Raw genomic sequence first — 21,339 nt, forward strand, 5'->3', positions numbered from 1 at the left:
ATGTTTTGTTGCTTTATGACCTTCAATCACATGTAAATAACCTGATAATCACTTTCATCCGAGTAAATATTATAAATCAATCATTAAATTAACCCACGAACATTAACGATTTTTGCGATTCGGCTACGGCACCAGAACTCACCCTTGGGAACAGACGCAAAGATTCACGCGCCTCTTCCAAAGGGCGCAGTCCTGCTGCGCCTGTTCCAGGTTGAGTTCTGTCTCTGAACTCCGTTGTTGCTTGACTTAGTTTAATTAGCTTATGTATTAATGGACTATTATCCGTATTGTCGCCTTAATTTCTGTTCGTTAATTCTTTCTTCTTTCTTTTCCCAAATTATCCGTTTTAAAGGTATTTTCGACATAAATCGCTAATCCCGATGTAATTATTATAATTTCTTATTATTGTAATTTTATTCCTTGTATTTTGTATTATTTGTATGTTTTCACATGTAATTGAGCATTAAATCTTACTTCGACCCAATTGATTGTTAAACTATGTGTCAACCGACTTAGTTAAATTCACATGCTAGGATTAAAACTTGGATGTTGCATTGCATGCATATAATCGACGATATATCGAGTATGAATAACTTCCCTAATCATTAGTAGAGGCCGCTATCGAGGCGGGCGGGATTAGGTGTTCGACCAAAAGAGCTTCCTAATACGTACCCTCACCCCTTACTCCAGATCTCTGTGAACATCCATGTTCATTGGCATCCACGAGAGTCATTCTAGACATAGAATGCTAAGGGTAACGATTGCTTGGTATTCATGTCACTACTTTGTGTCTTGACATGACACGAGGTATTCGAACGGTTCCAATTTCCCATAAAAATTGGTGGCGACTCCACAAATGCAAACGCTTGTTTCCCAAGCGCCCCCGTGGCCCATGTCCACAGTTTGGCAACTCCGTTGGGGATAATACACTTACGTGTAGCCAATGGCGAAACTTGAACAAGGTTAGGGAATAGTTTGTACAAGACAATTGTCGGTTTTCATAACTCGGTCTTCCTAGATCGTTTATTCGGCCTTCCTAGGCCCAACCCAACCAATTCGACCAATCGTCCCGTGTAAACGGTCCTAATTCTTATTTGGGCCTAAGGATGGATAGCGATTGATGTCATCCATACCATGGTACTTACTCTTGTTTGTATCAAGGACTTTCACTACTTGAGGAAATGGACTAGGAATCGGCCTTACTCTTGTTTGGTACGAGCCTCTCCACAGACCCCGGGTTTGATTGTTTGGTATGGCAACCCACCCTTTAAACCAAAACCCTTCTAAATGCACTCAGCGTCCCGTTATAATGCATGTATGTATGTATATACGTGATCACCATTTTGGTTAACAAAACCATGACGAAATTTTGTAAAATAAAAAAATCCTTTTCAAAATATAAATATTTTCAAAATAGCGCAAAATAAGTCAAAACTCTGTCCATATGCCGAGTCAAACTTCAGGCCTAATACCCATTTCAAAATCCGTGTAAAATAAAAATCCAAAAAAAAAACAAAATATTTTCCAACATGTAAATGTAAATGTGTGAATTCAATTGGGCTAAGTTAGAGTCAAAGTTCAAACCGACTATGTCCTAGTCGAAACTCTGTCAAGTCATTAACCCGTCTCTCTTTACATTTTGGGTCTTTTCAAAGTTCAAGTCAAGTCCTAAGGTGTAACGCCGTCATTTTGGACTCCCTACCCCAACTCAATTAGGATCTAAACATTTCCACACCTCGACTCACACATCGAGTCATTCCCATATCTGTTTCTTGAATTCCCCTAGTGACACGTTCGGGACACACATACCCGAACCTCGAGTCAAGTCTGTCTTAAAAAACACAAATTAGAATTAACATGTGTCATCAATTCCGTCAATAAGGTCAATCACATTAGGGTCACTCTGTCAAAGTCAACACTCGAGTCTAAAGGTCAAAACACCGTGAATTCAAACACGAGAAGTCACTCACGACATTTCCTGGATTCACAAGTCAAGACTCTAGCCATCTCGTCTCGTCGTATCCTTTGTTTGTTGCCTTAGTATGCGTGATCCCATGTCAAATCAAGTTGTAATGCGCATCATTTTCTTCTCGGCAGGAATTCTGCAATTTCCAATGAAAGTGTTCAAGAACGTTTATTTGTCGAAGTCGAGGGACTAAGTGTTGCAGTCATTAAGCTTCAGGCCACCGTCGAAGATTTGAGAACTCGTGTCACCAATATGGAAGATAGGATAGACATGATGAAACCTTTACCATCTTCTCATACCCCAAGGCCAAGTTATAGCTTCAACAGAACTCACCCATCTAAAAAGGCCAATGAAGGCAAGGGAGTTAACCTCTTGCAAACTCCACCCAGAAGGCCGGGACGAGCTCATAGGGAATTCTATGACCTCGGAACCACATATGAAGTAGCTCTACAAAGACTGATTTCCCAAGGAAAACTTCATCCAATTGGTCCAACCCCAGACCCTGAAAATATATTCCCTAGATGGAAGGGCGATTCATATTGTCAGTACCATAGAGGTAGGGGACACGATACGGAGGAATGCTTTTGTCTAAAGCATATTATTCAGGATATGATCGAGGATCGCAAGCTTCCTGTGCCACCTTCCGCCAAGAAATCCAAGAAAATCGACCCTCTTGGGTCTAATATCATTAAGCATGATGAAGAACCATCTCTAGATTGTTCTCGTCTGCTCAATCATCATGATGATAAAGAAATCAATGGCCTCGAAGATGAAGATATCCAAAATGGAATGCTCATGCTTTCCATTACCTTCAACAATAAATTCTCCAAAATAGAAGGAGCCATTGATAATCTAAACTTCCGACTTTCCAACATGGAGAAACAGTTTGCTGAAATGAGTAAGAAGCTTGATGCCCGACCTCTCAAGATGAAAAGTGTCCAAACAAACCCTCAACTTGACAGTCTTAAGGAGAAAGCAACAAATGGACAATCTATTCCTAGTTCTTCTCATCCAAGAATCAAAATCAACAAAGGCAACCTCATGGAGCCTTCGGGGTCATTTACAAAGGCTTCCGAAAATAAGGGCACACCTCTTAGGAAATTTACCAACATTGGTATTACATACACCGATGCCCTTCAGAGACTCATGGAGCGACGAATGTTGAAGCCTATAGGACCTACGCCTAACCCAGAGAAGAAATCCAAGTTTTGGGATGAGAATGCCTACCGCAAATACCATAGAGGCAAAGGGCATGATACTGAAGAGAAATGTTACAAATTAAAAACGACATTCAGGATATGATCGAAAGCGGGAATTGTCCCTTGACCCTTAACTCACATGGCAAAGTTAGGCAATCCTCATGGATATACCACTTATCAAGAAACTTTTCTTGACTATTACCCTTTCAATGTTCCCAATGACGAAGATGAGGTGCTCAAATCGGTGAATGCTCAAAGTCAGATGCCGAAGCCAGTTGCTGGAAGGGAAAATGCTCAAGCATGGGCCGATGATTACGAGTCTAGGTCTAAGATCGCGTCAAAGTCCGGGTCCGAGTCCGAGTCCGAGTCTTAGGCTTTCTATCTCATATTTGTTCTAGTATCTTTCTCCATTTTCATTCCTAGTGACAACCTGGGGGCTGTCCCATGAGTCACGTGTCTTCTCATATCTATGTTAAATACATTTATTATCCATTTCAATAAAAGCACACTTTTCAATCCACATATTCTATCATATCTCTTCCTTTACCCTTTTCCTGTGACAACAAGAATTGATTTGAGACATTTTAAAAACAAACAACAACAACACATGACAGTCAATGTGAGTGCATTTATATGATGTTCCGTTCAAAGTTATAGAGGACCTGAAACTCCGTGTTCTTTTCTTACCTATTCCATGTCTGGCAATAGAAACCACAATATAACCCTAGTCTAATACGAGCATATCTCAAGAGATTCTAGGACGAATCCAAACCGTCTCCCTTGTTAATGATCCATGACGGAAAGCAAGCCCATTCCCCACAATAAACAACCCGTGTTACTAAAAGACCAACCCATTTCACACTAAAGGCGCTAGTCTGACCCAAGTCAAATCCAAGACGATATAAGCCATGATCAAAGACAAATGCTCAATCAAGAGAAATAACCAAGATCCATATCCAAGATAAAAGAGTCGAAATAAAAAGGCTCGATCAAGCAAGTTAAGTCAATATCCAAAGTCAATGTTATCTTCAAAAACCCGAATCAAGAATCTGAGCAAAGGCCGAGATATATTCCAGACCGAGAATCCGAGTCTGAATCAAGAACAAGCCTGAACTCAAATACAGAATACTGCTAAAACCTCAGACACCAACAAATATGGTTAGCTAGCAACCCACTTAACCTTCCACACATCACACACCCTAAGTCCTTCTCGAGACCGTTACAGGGAGATAGTTAGGAATTTTGAGAATCCTCTCAAGCTTGTCAAGTATACCCATCCTTTAGGGCCAAGACATAGAAACTTGATCCCACGTCATTTTAACCTACCTTTATGTGCTCAGGCTACATCAAGCCAAGAGACTCCATTTCCAAGCCATATTACAAGCCATAACCCCATCAAGCCTTAACTCCACAAAATCAAGCTCCAGAGATTTGTTCATCAAAGCCTCTTATGTCCAAGCTCCACATTCCAAATATCTAATCCAGTTTAACCTTGACCCAGACACGGAGTCTTCAAATACTTTGCTACCTAGAACGGGACTTGCCCATATCCATCCTTAGGGTCCACTTTTGAGTGTGCTCACATGACAAGGAAACTTTTACAAACTTAGTTATACCTCTTTGGTCTATGATCAGAGGGAGTTATCTCAAATCGATTCTTCGAGTCACCAAAGGAATATTACCCTTGTGACCCATGCACTTTAAGGTCCTAACAACATAGCTTAGGCACACACTTGAAATACGATCTGGTTTGATTTCACCTTTTCAGGTGGATACGTAGGCAGTCCTTTCTTACACAATAAGGATACAACCACAACACCCAAACAAAATTAACTAAACCTCAGAACTACGATCTGGTTTGATTTCACTTCACGTGAATACGTAGGCAGTCCTCAAGGACAAAACCATCTCAACCATCCCCGCTTCCAACTTTCAATCTCAATTAACATCCCTTCCACAACCAACACCTCTATACTGGGGGCTCCTTATTGTCGCCCAACCTCTTTTTTACCAAAATTCCAGAATCATCTTCTCATCCTGGGGGCTTCTCTTCCGAGATGCCACCTTTCCTTTATTCCTCTAAGTCTAGCCAGTACTCGGTCTGGACAATGACAAAGATCTTAGATCAATTCTCCAAGTCATCGTGCCTCAAGAGGGGTCTCTTTTACAGCAAACGGTGGTGAAAGAAGTCCTGTTAGACAGCTGATCCATGGCTCATGCCTTACCTTTATATGCCTTCATCATTCTTGCAATTCTTATACTTTTGGAACCGATACGCATTGTCACCCACACTTGGTTAGGGGTTGCGCATACTTAAGCAAAGTTCGTCAAAGTCATCCCTGTGTCGCGTCAAATCTAAGTTAGTGTCGCGTCAGTCATACCTAAGTCTACATTTCGCGTCGCGTCCTAGTAGGTCGACGCCGCGTCAATCACGTGTCTAAAGCCCATTTGAATATGCATAACGCATTACAAAACGACAAACTCCTTTGAACAAGTTTTAAACAACTTTTATAAAGAAACGACTTTTGAAAACCTATGTGTTTCCTTATTCGAGGTCCATATGATAATTGCTTACGTGCATATATTAGATTGCATTCTTGTGTGGCTACTAACCATGCAGGTAAGTATCAGAAGCAGTACTTTATAAAGACCTCGCTTGCCACAACGAGCGAATACTCTTTGACAGGTGTTTCGACACACCTCTATTCTGTTCCCCCAACGAGAGTTTGCTTGAGGACAGAAACATGCAGATTCCTTAGAGTAATCACCCAACGAGAGTTTGCTTGAGGACAGAAACATGCAGATTCCCCAAAATCATCTTTTTACTCCCTAGTGAGAGTTTGCTTGAGGACAAAGACAGGCAGATACCCACAGGCGAACCTTCATCCCTTTAGGTAACCCTTTTCAGGATAAACCTTCATATCTTTTAGGTAACCCTTTTTCAGGATAAACCCTTCATATCTTTCAGAAACTTACCTTCATATCCTTCAGCCAACCCTTTAGATAACCTTTGGGATAATTCTTCCTTCAGCCTTCCTCCCTTCAGATAATCCTTTATTTCTTCAGACACTTCAGGATAATCCTTTCAGTAACCTTCAGATAACTCCTTTTCAGTTAAGTCCCCTTTCAGTCCTTTAGAGAGAGTTGTCCTTCAGCCTTTCCTTTAGTGAGAGATAGCCTTCAGAGTTAGCCTTCGGAAGTGTTAAGAAGTTTCTTCAGAATCCCTGTGACCCCTAGATTCTTAGATCCCAAAATGGTTTCCCATAGGTTCATAAGCCTTTAAGCTCCCACACCAACATCCTTAGGTTCATAAACCCATAAATCCTTTTGAGGTTCTCATACCTCAGAAAGCTTAAACGCACGCGTTTAAAATAAGAATCAGTAACCCAGCAGTTCCTAAACTTAACCCTAGGATCCCAATTCCTATTAGGTTCACAAGCCTTTAAGTTCCCATACCAACCGTCCTTTTAGGTTCATATACCCAAGTTCACACACCTAGCTTCATTTAAGTTCCCAAACTCCCTAGAGTTCATACACTTCTACCCTTAGGATCATATTCCTTTAGGATCACCTTTTCCTTTTAGGATCATATTCCTTTAGGATCATCACTTCCTCTGAGTTCCTACACTCAAACCTTGATTACCCCTTAAGTTGAACTTATATTTGACCCCCTTCCCGACGATGCTTTCCTTTAGGGTCCCACACCCTAGCACAATCCTTATATATCTTTTAGGTATTACCCTTAGCTCCTACGCTTACCCTTAGCTCCTATGCTTACCCTTAGCTCCTATGCAACTCCGGAAACATCTCGAGAAAGAAGTCTCAGGTATGGTCTTTTCTTATGGCTGGCGAGCTTCCTTACGTAGTCTAATGGACTTTAAACGACCCTCCCCGATAGTCGACAGACTCTAAAATGTTCCCGACGACAGGTCCTTGGTTCAGACCCCTTGAACCGCCTCGCGTCGCCATAGTCGTCAGGTTGTAATCTTCAATTGACCTGATGGCTATACTTTGACTTTCGCCTTGTCCAAGCCTCAGTCAAAGTGGGGGCTCTATAGATACCTCATTTCTGCACCTCTCGCAAACCACCCGGTGATGATTGGGCCGCATGTTTGCTACGCGGAACGATTTGTGACAGTTCGTAAGTTTATCGTCAAGTGATTGCTCAAATACTAATGTCTACCTCTTAGTTGTCATCTACGCGCCGATACGGTCGTTTTGACAGTAATTAGAGTACATTTGGAGTCCGGGCCTAAAACCGTCTTCATTTTCTGATAACCATAAATCCCGAGTCAGAATGTTTGGAATGTTAGGATATTTCTATTCCATATTTTATAAATATTTCACAATCTTTATCCTTTGGTAAACAATTTCCGATAATATTCACATAAGATATTAAGGAAAATCGAATTATTCCGTCCTTCTATAACTCAAACACGGAAATCTTTCTTCCGCAGAGGAAACCCCTGGGAATAGACGCAGCAGTCGCGCCTCTTCCAAGAGACGCATGGATCGCCTGCGCCTCTTCCCAGTCCTTTTCGCGTAATTTTCGTATCTTTTTCATATCTTTCCGAGATTCACTTCCAAAGACTCTCCGAAACCCTAATTCCTTCACGTGATTAGTATAAATAGAAGCCTTCGCTCCTCATATTTCTCACGCGAGTGTCCGCCCTTCTCTTCTCCCTTTGCATTCTAGACCTTTGTTCTTACTTTTTGGCGTCTACGTGCTTGAACATTCGACCACGTAAGCTCGGATCCTTCTGAGTACCAGCCTCGTTTGCATGACCGACCAATTTGACCAACTCCACATCAATCAACTTAATTAACTTAATCGTTTTCCTCTTACGAGGTGATCGGTCCGTTTCGTGTTCACAATTTAATAGATGTTGTCGTTGGGTCACGTCCAAATCAAAACACAATTTATAGCTTCACAAACAACTCTACAATTAGTAAAGAGGCAAGTAAAGGTCGGATCCCAAGGGACGGGAATTGAGATGAGATTTCTATTAAAACTAGTGGTGTCGTAGGGGTGTCACAATTTGGGTTGATGTAGAAGGTCACTAACTAAATAGCAATTAAAGTAAATAAGCAAGATAAATTAAAAGGGTTGTAAACAATTTATAAAAAGCAATAGGGTGTCATGGGGTCATAGGGGAATCATGGGAATTGATCATACAAACATGTTCTCAAATTATAAGCAAGCAATTATTGTTGTGATGGATTGAGTTGGGTTATATCTTACAATCCTAGGAAAGTTTGGGTCCCGGAGCCGAATCGATTAGATTGTACAACACCTACAAGTCGACTTAGTCTTCCCTACTCAACAACATGCATGGTCTAATGAGACTCGAGTTGGTTTATGTCTTACAAGTCTCATTGAAAAGATAGGTGATGGGTAAAAAATGCAAGGATTCATAGGCTCACATTTCATCAAACATAACATGTGCATGAGTTGAGATCAAAACAAGCAAGCAAATAAACCATGAAAGCATATTAATTTAAGCATGAATCATTCCCCATGTTGGTTTCCCCTAATTACCCATTAACCCTAGCTAGGTCACTACTCACTCATTATCATGTTGATCATGCTAGCAGGGTTGTCAATCATACCAACAAAAGGAAACATGATGAATAAATGAAAGTAATTAACAATAATTAAAAAGGAATTAAGAGAATTATACCTACTAATGATTCCAATAATAAAGCAAAGAATAAAAAAAGTACTTGATGCTTGATTGAGAGGTTGTCAATCTCCCAATAATAACCCAAATAATCTTCAATTACCCAAAATAAAGGATGAACAAAAGAGATATTAAGGAAATAAAACTTGTATTAGAACTTGATTAATTGTTGATTACAAAACTAAAGAGAGATTTGATTGATATTAACTACTCTAAATATTGATAAGAAGAACATTCTCTTCTAATTAGACTATTGGAGTATTTATAGTGGAAATTAGGTGGATGCATTAGGGTTAACTAAGGGCTAAACTAGTAATTACACTTTTTAGATTGAGCAGGGAGAAGCCGATATTTTTCGAAGGAAGGGCTTCTTTCTTTGTAGCTTGGAGAAGACGAAATTTCATTTGCATGGAATCCGTGCGTATTGGAGTCGGGACGGGCGGATTCAGGCAGGGGAAGACGGGCGTCTTCAGGGGAATCCGGGCGGATTCTGGGGGCTGCTAACCCGGGCGTCTTTGAAGGAAGACGCACGTATTGTGCTTGTGGAGGACGGGCGGATTCAGGATAATCCGCTCGGATAGTAGCTCAGCACTATTTCTTCTTCTTTTCTTCCCTTTTCTTCATAAAATCCTTGGGGATTTCCTCGGAGATGCAAGGATCCTTTCTCAACATTGCTCATCTACTATCATATGTACAAAGGCCTTCTAATCTTTTCTCTCCTTGATGCTTGGTCATTGAATTTAATCAATTTAGTCTCTTTTTGCCATGAAAATGCAAGATTTACACTCCTTTCCTACCAAGAGATCAAAATCTCAAAGAATATGCAAAACAAAGAACTAAAGACAATAAATGACCCAAATATGCACTAAAAAGCATGGGAACAAGGCTAATTCGGGGGCTAAATATGCGCTAATTATGGTCACATCAAATATCCCCAAACCGAACCTTTGCTCGTCCCGAGTAAAGAGGTGACAAAGACTAGTACCATTATTTAAACTAACCTAATAACATAGCCGATATGAGACAATTAGCGGGTCTCACTCCGCCCCTTCAACTCACAACAAGACAACCATGAGGTAGGATGCCTTCTTGCAAGGCAAGGTGGGTTTTGCCAAAATGGCGACACATCCAAACATTAAGCACTCAAAATCAAATAATGGATGCATCTACAAAAGGAATAGCCACTTCCTCATCAAGTGGCGGAGGCAACCAAGAGAGAACAAATTTAAGAGCATATAATCCTTCACAAATACTAGTTCAACAAACTACTAAGGCTAAGAGGATGGCACTAAATCACCTCCAAATGGTGTTAAACTAGACTACTTTCGTCCTCAATTTCCAAATGCTTTCGTCAAGAGCGATCGGATGGTGGTGGAATGATGATCCCTATGATGCTAGTAGCATATGACATGACAAGTCTCGAATTCTCTACAAAAGTAAAGGTCATGGATCGTCCCAAGCTCGATAAAGTGGTTTGACAAAAGGCTTTTTGGGAATGAAATGCTCAAATCTTTATAAACAAAGGGTGGATATGACTAGTATTCAAAATTTGACCTCATTCAACTTTCACATTTCAAAAATTTAAGATGGGGTTTGTCCCTTCCGGGCTAGTGTCCTTTGCTTTCGCCAATCGCTTATTAGGCAACCGGTTAACCTCTAGACAATAGTTTTTCGGGGTGATAGTCACTCTGTCTCTAGGCGGCCGAATTCACAACCGTGTGGGGGCCCAATTCAATGGATCCCTCTCCAAAGCACATCGAAGTGGCACGCCTCCATCAAAACAACTAAATTTCTCAACATTTCATAACATTTGAGGTTTCCTTGGCATTAAATTACTTCCACATGACAAAATTCTTTGAAATGAGCACTTGAAACTTATTGATAGAAAGTATTTTTGGGTTGCCTTACCACAAGGTCAATCAAGGTCACCTAGACAAGTTAACCAAGTCCACATCGCATCACGGGGTTGGATAGGTGACTCACATGCAAACCCTTGACTAGGCTTTGGGTCATGGGTCAAAAGACACTAGTATGACACTATCTAGGGTGTTTTACAGCCATTCTAGTAGGCAAAGTCTTAAGTTGAAAAAGTATTTGTAATGGCTTAGTTGCTCTTGTCAAAGTTCTCAATTAGGCACTTTTCAAAATGTTTTATCTAAATGCAACTACATGCAATGATGCAACTAGTATATACATCCTAATGCAAGTGATTCTATCAACTAATATGACATATAAACTAAATGCAAGTCCTAAGTTCACATTGTTATACCGCATCAATCAAAATAAAGCCACATAGTCATTAACATAAAGAGGAAAAAGGAGATTGGAAAGATCATACCATGCGGTCTTCATGATCCTCATGTCTCGGATGTGGCGTAGTCATTCAATGTGAACAAGGATAGAACAAACACAATATATACAATATATATACATAACTACACTACAAAGGAAATAAACATGTTTTTGGGTTTTTCAATTTTCAAATTTTTATGGATTTTCGAAATTTTTCAATTTTTTTGGATTTTTGAATAAAAGTTAAGTTAGAATTCCCCATCCCCACACTAATATGGACATTGTACTCAATGGCCAAAATGATGGGAAATTATGCAAACATGATGCATGATTTCTACACTAAATGCAAGCTACACTAATCTATACTACATGATGCATGGTTTTTGTTTATGACGGAGAGGATAATTTAGATTACCTCCCGTTGTGTATGCATTAACTTCCCCAAACCAATCTAGACATTATTGCTAATGTCCAAGGATGGGTGTAGTTCATGCACACACTATGCAATGCATGAAACTAATTTTGTCAATTTGGATTTTGAAAGGTGGGAACAATAAAATGAGAACACCTCAATGGTACCGAGGTGTGAGTCCTCTATGGTGCTAGGACTACTCCAACAATGATCAAGAAAAATAAATAAATAGAACAAAGAGAGAAATAGACAAACCTTGAGAGAGTAGGAGCCTCCAAAGCTTGCTAATCTTCCATCATATCATCACTATCATCATCTTCCTCATTAGAAGTGGTCTCATTGCCACTTCCCTCTTCACTTGCTTCTTCACCTTATTCTTCACCTTGTTCTTCATCCTCTTCTCCTTCTTCACTTGCTTCCTTATCAATGTTATCATCAACCTCTTCATTACCAACAACCTCATTATCACCCGGAACAACCCTAGATACACTCGGAAATAGGACTTCCTTATCCGCCCAACTAGGCAAAGGACATGATGGGTCGAGTAGTCCTTGCCTAGCTAAGTGTAAGAGGGGTGGATATTGAGCTAAGTAAGCATTTTCCGATCCTCAAAGGCTTGCTTGTGCATTGCTTGCATGAGAAGAGTCAAATAATCATTTCTTGCTTCAACACCTTCCGGCTTGAACTCTTGGTACTCAAAAGGGTAAGGTGGTGTGACAATGGAAGAGGAGGGTATTTCAAGTTCACCTTTTTTTTGTTGGATAATATACTCGGCCTTTTTTAAAAGGGGAAGTAGATAATTGGTCCGGTGGACACTCAATCGACAAATCTTTGAAGGCAAAGTGAAAGAACTAGCCTCACTAGTGAGCCATCCATACTTGGTGTCAAGAGGGTTATGGGTAACCCACTTGTACTTGTGTATCATAGTATGCATATCAACGAGATGACCACCTTCTTTCGCCTCATACTTGTTATCTTTGTTGAAGTTAGGATCAAAGTATTTAGCTAGGATAATGATTAGGCCGCCATTCACAATAACAATAGTGCCTTTCTTCCCACAATCAATATTTAACCATCTATCCACCAAGAGCCTTAGAAAGTTAAAAGGCTTGGTGTGTTCCCTACCAACGTTCAAAACCGACTCAAGAAGAACAAAATCGAGTTTGGTGAAATGGTTGGTGTCTTTTCTTGCATTGATGGTGTTCCCTACGACCTTGTGCCACACTCTAATGCCCGGATGGTGGACTAATAGAGCGCGACAAGCATGAAAGTCTTCAAATTTCCTTCCGGAAATCGCCTCCCAAAGAGGGTCGGGGTCATATTTGCCAACATTCTTAAAATAACTCGGAGAATCACTAAGACCCAAAGCTTTACCCATTTCTTCAAAGCAGATGCGCCTACTAACATTAGCTAGACGAAACTCGATGGTCTCCATGGTCTCAACCTTGTTAACTTTCAAAGAACTCAAAAATTCTAAGGTAAGGGAGGGGTATGTCAATTCTTTTGATTCAAACAATTTCTCCAACCCCATGGCTTTGAAAAAGGCTCTAGTTTGCTCAAGGACACCCAATTTTTCTAAGGTATCTTCACAAATAAACTTGGTGGATTGAAATTATTTTCTAGCAAACTTGGCAAAAGTGTCCCTATGGGATTTGGAAATGAAAATTACCTCCGGATAATTTGCAAGTTGATCAATTTACGGAGTAGTAGATGTTGTTGCTCCCATGGGAGGTTGTTGTTGTTGTTGCACTTCCAAGTTTGGGTTTGCTACCACCATAGCCAATGCTTTCTTTGCTTGAAGAGTCTTTTGCCTTAATGAAAGTGTCTTTGCCTTTGGTGCCTTTGCCTTTGTGGCCTTTGTTGCTCCCTTAGTCCTTGCCATTGATGAATTAACCAAGAAAAGAGTGAAAAATCTTCAATTTCTAGTGCACCCAAATCGATTTAAAGATGAAAGGCTTTGCCTTTGTGAATTCAAAAATCGACTCAAAGGTTGAAGATTTTGTGCTTGGTTTTGATTTTTGTTGGAAGAGGAGTGATTGATTTGTTGTTAAAAGGATGTTTTGATTTGATTTTGGTGAATGTTGTTGAGGAATTTTGTTTTTGTGATGGAGAGGATGAGGGTTTTGAGGATTTTGAGTAGTGTTATGAATGAAGGAATGAAGAAATGAAGGTGGGAGGGGGTTTATAAAACCCGAAAATTTTGAACTGCAGGGGCAAGATGGGCGGATTCTGCTCGGGACGGGCGGATTCTGCCTTTTCTGGGTTTGGAAAAACTCGCCTAAAGACGGGCGTCTTTCAGTGAAGACACTCGGATTTGCAAACACGGGACGGGCGGCTTCTGCAGAAGACGGGCGGATTCCTTTACAGGGATTTTTCTTGTTTTCCTCAGCCTAGAAGACGGGCGTCTTCCCTTCAGGACGGGCGGATTCTTGAAGACGGGCGGATTAGGATGCAGGACGCCCGGATTCGCTGACAGTCAAAAATATCAAAAGTTCAGCTCATTTTAGGACGTGCGTCTTCTACCCAATACGTCCGGATTGCTTGAAGACGGGCGGATTCTCCTGAATCCGCTCGGATTCGACCCCTTTGTACCCGGATTCAGTTCCATCAGTGTACAATGCATATCCCTTGTCATTTTCCATTCTTCTTCATATCTCGTGTTCTTCATTGTGGGAGCACTACTAAGGCATGGATAGCCTAGGCAATTGCCATCCCCACACTAAGCTAAAGCACTACACATTAATTGAAATTATTAGTCCCTCCCTCACTTCTCTCAAACATGATAATTATCTTGATCAAAGTATAAAAATCCAAAAATAACAAAAATGCAATACAAGAATTGAAATGCAAGTTAGGGAGTTAGAAATATTTACAAATGATGGTTTAGGGAGGACTCCACCAAACTCTCATTCTTGATGAGATGTCAAGGGGGCATGTTCAAGGTGTTGTTGATGTTGCTCAACACCTTGAAAAAGTAATCAAAAGCTTGTTCATTATCATGATAGAAGTCTACAATAGACCTTGGCCCTTGTTGTCGGTCTTGATCGATGGCATTACCAATGTAGGGATTAAAAATCCCTTCAAATTCGTCGTCCCAAAGACCACATACTTCATTAAGTTGATAATTGAAAATCTCTTGATTTGATGGAGACAACATTCCCATTTCTTTTTCTTGGCCAATGAGGCCATCTTCTTCATTGCTTGTCTTTGATGAGCTTTGCAAGCTCTCTTTGTCACAATTCACTTGCTCTTTGAATGGAGCATCTTCAATTTTCTTCTTCCATTGGAGTTCCGACTTCTTCCTTTCATCCTTCCGACTATAATGATCGATCATAAAACACGGTTCATGTAAACGGGGAGCTCTCATAGTCTTGTCAAGATTAAAAGTTATACTCTCATCTCCCACTTCTAGAGTGAGCTCACCATGTTTTACATCAATCACCGCACCCGCGGTGTGTAAGAAGGGTCTTCCTAGAATGATTGGAATGTTGGAATCTTCCTCCATATCAACAATGACAAAGTCCACCGGGATGAAAAACTTCCCAATTCGCACGGGGACATCTTCCCATATCTCTAATGGTGTCTTCGTCGATCTATCGGCCATTTGGAGTGTGATATTGGTGCATTTAAGCTCTCCCATCCCTAACCTTTTACTCACCAAGTACGGCATAACACTCACACTAGCCCCTAGATCACATAAGGCTTTGTTGATCGTGGTGTCGCCAATGGTACACGGTATTGAGAAGCTTCCCGGATCCTTTAGTTTTGGAGGTGAACTCCCTTGAAGTATTGCACTACTCACCTTAGTGAAGGCGATAGTCTCAAGTTTCCGGATCGACTTCTTCTTTGTGAGGATGTCTTTCATGTATTTCGCATAGGCCGGCACGTGATTGATTAATTCCGTGAAAGGAATTGAGACTTCCAAATTCTTCACAATTTCCATAAATTTTCCAAGTTGGTCATCAAATTTGGGCTTGGCTTGACGACTTGGAAAAGGAAGTCTAATCACAATGGGCTCCTTCTCCTTGACATTGTCTTCATTTTTCTTTGAAATATCTTCTTTTGACGATTCTCCATCTTTGGAGTTTTGCACAATTTCTTCCTTATCACTAGCTTCCACAACTTTATCCTCAACTTGCTTCTTCGGTGCTTCATACCTTGTACCACTTCTCAAGTGAATGGCACTAACCGTTTCATGTCTTGGGGGATTACTTTGAGGTGGTAATTGCCCCTTTTGTCTTTGTGAGCTTGAAGATGCTAGTTGAATCAATTGTGTTTCCAACATCTTGGTGTGAGCTAGAATGTTGTTGATGGTGGTTTATTTTGCTTGGCTATCTTTTTGCATTTGAGTGAAAAACTCTTGTTGATTCTTTTGCATTTGGAGGACCGCTTTTTGAACATCAAAACCTTGGTCATTTTGGTGATTGTATGGATTTTGGTTTTGGTAACCTTGGTTTTGGTTGAAAAAGGGTCTTTGATTTTGGTTTCTCATGGGAGGTGGGGTGTATGTTGTTTGAGGGTTTTGAACATTTTGGCTTTTGTATGAGAGATTTGGATGGAACTTGGTGTTTTCATTGTAATAGTTGGAATAAGGGGTACCACTCTTGTATGCTTGGAAAGCATTCACTTGTTCATTTGTTCCCCTACATTCACTTTGGTCATGTCCTAAAGTTCCACAATTCTCACATATCCCACTTGGGATTGATGAGGATGCCGTCATGGCATTAACATGATGCTTTGGTGATTTTGTGGCTTCTTCAAGTCTAGCCATAGCTTGTTCAAACTTCAAATTGATTGTGTCAATGTGAGCACTAAGTTGAGCACCCAATTGAGTAACGGAGTCCACTTCATGCCTTCCTCCTCTAGTAGCCTTGCGAGGTCTACTATATTGTGAGTTATGGACCGCCATTTCCTCAATCTTGTTCCATGTTTGATTGTCATCAAGTTCGGTGAACATTCCATTTGATCCCATGTTGAGAATGTTCTTTGAATCTTCATATAAACCGTTCCAAAATTGTTGTACCAAGAACCATTCGCTAAGTCCATGGTGAGGACATGAGCGACAAATTCTCTTGAACCGCTCCCAAGCTTCGTACAAATATTCTTCATCCCTTTGCTTAAAACCCGTAATTTGAGCTCTTAGCATGTTAGTCTTTTCCGGTGGGTAGAACTTTTTGTAGAAAGCTAGAGCCAACTTCTTCCAAGAATCTATTCCGAGAGTGGCCTTATCAAGGCCCTTCAACCATTGTTCGCAGTGCCGATTAGAGAAAAAGGAAATAAGACCCATCGAATTTGGTCTTGAGTTACACCGGTTTGAGAAATCGCATCACAATAGTCACAAAAGGTTTACATATGAGAATGAGGGTCTTCACTAGGCATCCCCCCAAATTGGCTCCTTTCGACTAATTGGATAAAGGCGGATTTGGCAATAAAATTTCCGGTCAAATGTTGTGGTGTGGGAGTACCATTGGGTAGGTTCTGCTCGGTGGGTACGGAATGTGATGAAAATTTAGGCATTGTAGGTTGATTTTGTGGGGTATTTTGTGTTGGGTTCTCCTCACCTTCTCTTGCAAAAGGGTTGATGAACTCAATAGTTGGTTGAATATCCACTACATCACTAATACCTCTCAAATTCCTCCTAGCAAATCTCCTATTGTTTGTCAAGGTTCTTTCAATTTCACGATCAAAAGGTAACAAATCACTTTGTGACCTTCTAGACATGCAAAATATCAAACAACTTGAAAACAATTAGAACAAACTTTGAAGAGTTTTACTTCCCCAAGGCAAAGAAAGACACAACTAATAACAATATAAGAAAATCTAAATCAAGTTAACACCGTCCCCGGCAACGGCGCCATTTTTTATCGGTCCGTTTCGTGTTCACAATTTAATAGATGTTGTCATTGGGTCACTTCCAAATCAAAACACAATTTATAGCTTCACAAACAACTCTACAATTAGTAAAGAGGCAAGTAAAGGTCGGATCCCAAGGGACGGGAATTGAGATGAGATTTCTATTGAAACTAGTGGTGTCTTAGGGGTGTCACAATTTGGGTTGATGTAGAAGGTCACTAACTAAATAGCAATGAAAGTAAATAAGCAAGATAAATTAAAAGGGTTGTAAACAATTTATAAAAAGCACTAGGGTGTCATGAGGTCATAGAGGAATCATGGGAATTGATCATACAAACATGTTCTCAAATTATAAGCAAGCAATTATTGTTGTGATGGATTGAGTTGGGTTATATCTTACAATCCTAGGAAAGTTTGGGTCCCGGAGCCGAATCGATTAGATTGTACAACACCTACAAGTCGACTTAGTCTTCCCTACTCAACAACATGCATGGTCTAATGAGACTCGAGTTGGTTTATGTCTTACAAGTCTCATTGAAAAGATAAGTGATGGGTAAAAAATGCAAGGATTCATAGGCTCACATTTCATCAAACATAACATGTGCATGAGTTGAGATCAAAACAAGCAAGCAAATAAACCATGAAAGCATATTAATTTAAGCATGAATCATTCCCCATGTTGGTTTCCCCTAATTACCCATTAACCCTAGCTAGGTCACTACTCACTCATTATCATGTTGATCATGCTAGCAAGGTTGTCAATCATACCAACAAAAGGAAACATGATGAATAAATGAAAGTAATTAACAATAATTAAAAAGGGATTAAGAGAATTATACCTAATAATGATTCCAATAATAAAGCAAAGAATAAAAGAAGTACTTGATGCTTGATTGAGAGGTTGTCAATCTCCCAATAATAACCCAAATAATATTCAATTACCCAAAATAAAGGATGAACAAAAGAGAGATTAAGGAAATAAAACTTGTATTAGAACTTGATTAATTGTTGATTACAAAACTAAAGAGAGATTTGATTGATATTAACTACTCTAAATATTGATAAGAAGAACATTCTCTTCTAATTAGACTAATGGGGTATTTATAGTGGAAATTAGGTGGATGCATTAGGGTTAACTAAGGGCTAAACTAGTAATTACACTTTTTAGATTGAGCAGGGAGAAGCCGATATTTTTCGAAGGAAGGGCTTCTTTCTTTGTAGTTTGGAGAAGACGAAATTTCGTTGTACTGGAATCCGTGCGTATTGGAGTCGGGACGGGCGGATTCAGGCAGGGGAAGACGGGCGTCTTCAGGGGAATCCGGGCGGATTCTGGGGGCTGCTAACCCGGGCGTCTCTGAAGGAAGACGCACGGATTGTGCGTGTGGAGGACGGGCGGATTCAGGACAATCCGCTCGGATTGTAGCTCAGCACTATTTCTTCTTCTTTTCTTCCCTTTTCTTCTTAAAATCCTTGGGGATTTCCTCGGGGATGCAAGGATCCTTTCTCAATATTGCTCATCTACTATCATATGTACAAAGGCCTTCTATTCTTGTCTCTCCTTGATGCTTGGTCATTGAATTTAATCAATTTAGTCTCGTTTTGCCATGAAAATGCAAGATTTGCACTCCTTTCCTACCAAGGGATCAAAATCTCAAAGAATATGCAAAAGAAAAGAACTAAAGACAATAAATAACCCAAATATGCACTAAAAAGCATGGGAACAAGGCTAATTCGTGGACTAAATATGCGCTAATTATGGTCACATCACGAGGGCACTTTCGTATTTGCATTATAGTTCAAGTCGAGCATCGCTAATCGATAACTTAGTCGTTCTCGTTTCGTCAAACATGTATGTCTGAGGGTGTAAATCTCTCTTTTATTATTGTTATTTACTTTTTGTATTCATCATGTAAGGTTTATGTCGAAAATACTTCTTAAAACCGATTTGTAAAACCTTGCTTTAAAACCCTTTTTGCGGATTATCAGAAGACAAACCGTCGAGAAAGGACGTAGCAACTGCTGCGCCTCTTCGAAGGAGCGCAGTTCCTGCAGCGCCTCTTCGTGAAGCTGCCGCAGTTCCTGCTTCCTTTCTTCTTCCTTCGTCCTCTGTAATTCGTTCGTCAAAATTTGTTTCGTTTGTTTCCTGTTAATTCTTTGACATAATAGCTTATCATCTCACATGTATATTATTTATCATTCATTCACATGTTTAATTCGTCATTAAATTCGACTTAAATCCCTTATAATCTCATATTTGCGGGTTTTCGTCACTAAATTCATTCCGGGTTGTAGGAATTCGATTTGTTCATATCGGGTTTCTGGAATTTGACCTTTTGATATATTTTCATCTGTCTTTTATCATGTTCGCCATTAATTTGTCATTAATTCATCATGTTTAGTTTATTTCATTCACCTATGTCACTAATCAATCATTCTTCCATGTAATTAATTAGTAATATTCCGTCTCATCCATGTTTTGTTGCTTTATGACCTTCAATCACATGTAAATAACCTGATAATCACTTTCATCCGAGTAAATATTATAAATAAATCATTAATTAACCCACGAACATTAACGATTTGCAGTTCCGGCTTCACAGCCAGAACTCACCCTTGGAACAGACGCATCATCTGTTGCGCCTCTTCCAAAGGGCGCAGTCCTGCTGCGCCTGTTCCAGGTTGAGTTATGTCTCTGAACTCCGTTGTTGCTTGACTTAGTTTAATTAGCTTATGTATTAATGGACTATTATCCGTATTGTCGCCTTAATTTTTGTTCGTTAATTCTTTCTTCTTTCTTTTCCCAAATTATCCGTTTTAAAGGTATTTTCGACATAAATCGCTAATCCCGATGTAATTATTGTAATTTCTTATTATTGTAGTTTTATTCCTTGTATTTTGTATTATTTGTATGTTTTCACATGTAATTGAGCATTAAATCTTACTTCGACCCAATTGATTGTTAAACTATGTGTCAACCGACTTAGTTAAATTCACATGCTAGGATTAAAACTTGGATGTTGCATTGCATGCATATAATCGACGATATATCGAGTATGAATAACTTCCCTAATCATTAGTAGAGGCCGCTATCGAGGCGGGCGGGATTAGGTGTTCGATCAAAAGAGCTTCCTAATACGTACCCTCACCCCTTACTCCAGATCTCTGTGAACATCCGTGTTCATTGGCATCCACGAGAGTCATTCTAGACATAGAATGCTAAGGGTAATGATTGCTTGGTATTCATGTCACTACTTTGTGTCTTGACATGACACGAGGTATTCGAACGGTTCCAATTTCCCATAAAAATTGGTGGCGACTCCACAAATGCAAACGCTTGTTTCCCAAGCGCCCCCGTGGCCCATGTCCACATTAATGTTTTATGTATTCCATGTAATGCTGTTCTTTAACAATTAACCATCTAAGCGCGTAGTTATATCCGGATATTCATGTTCTTAACAAAGTTAAATACGAATTATTTACGAATAGTTGTAATTTGTTTTTTTTTTCAATTGATTCAACTATGAAAACAATATAACAAGAGTTCAATGTGATCGACACTCAACATGTATAGACAGTCGAACCGAATAAACATACGCTAGCATGCACATAAAACATCGTAGGTTAAAATATCTTGGGGGACCACACGCTTTCGCGCGCGGTGCAATGAACTAGTATTATACTAAAAGTGTAGCCTCCATGTTACTATTCAGTAATGAATAGTACCATCTCTAATGAATAGTGTATAATTTTTTTGGTGGGCTGGTTTGTAAAATGGGTTGTACGGGTTTAGGATGGTTTAGGATGTCCATTTTGGGCCTGAAAACTACAATCTACTTACTTCTTGTCATTTGGGCTATAGTCAAACTTTTGCAATACCATGCTCTCATCTACCCTACTACGTTTGGTTTAGATATTTCCTCTCTCTTGCGATACCAT

The 21,339-nt window shown here is 39.9% G+C and overlaps 1 non-coding gene across 1 annotated transcript; it reads left to right on the top strand.

Annotated features, from left to right (window-relative positions):
- The first annotated feature begins 16,589 nt into the window (after positions 1-16,589).
- Positions 16,590-16,696, top strand: LOC141624573 (small nucleolar RNA R71). The gene has a single exon (XR_012534378.1). It is a non-coding gene; the product is annotated as a small nucleolar RNA R71 (small nucleolar RNA).
- Positions 16,697-21,339: the final 4,643 nt, after the last annotated feature.

The sequence above is a fragment of the Silene latifolia genome, chromosome X, assembly GCF_048544455.1.
Source record: "Silene latifolia isolate original U9 population chromosome X, ASM4854445v1, whole genome shotgun sequence".
Taxonomy (NCBI): domain Eukaryota; kingdom Viridiplantae; phylum Streptophyta; class Magnoliopsida; order Caryophyllales; family Caryophyllaceae; genus Silene; species Silene latifolia.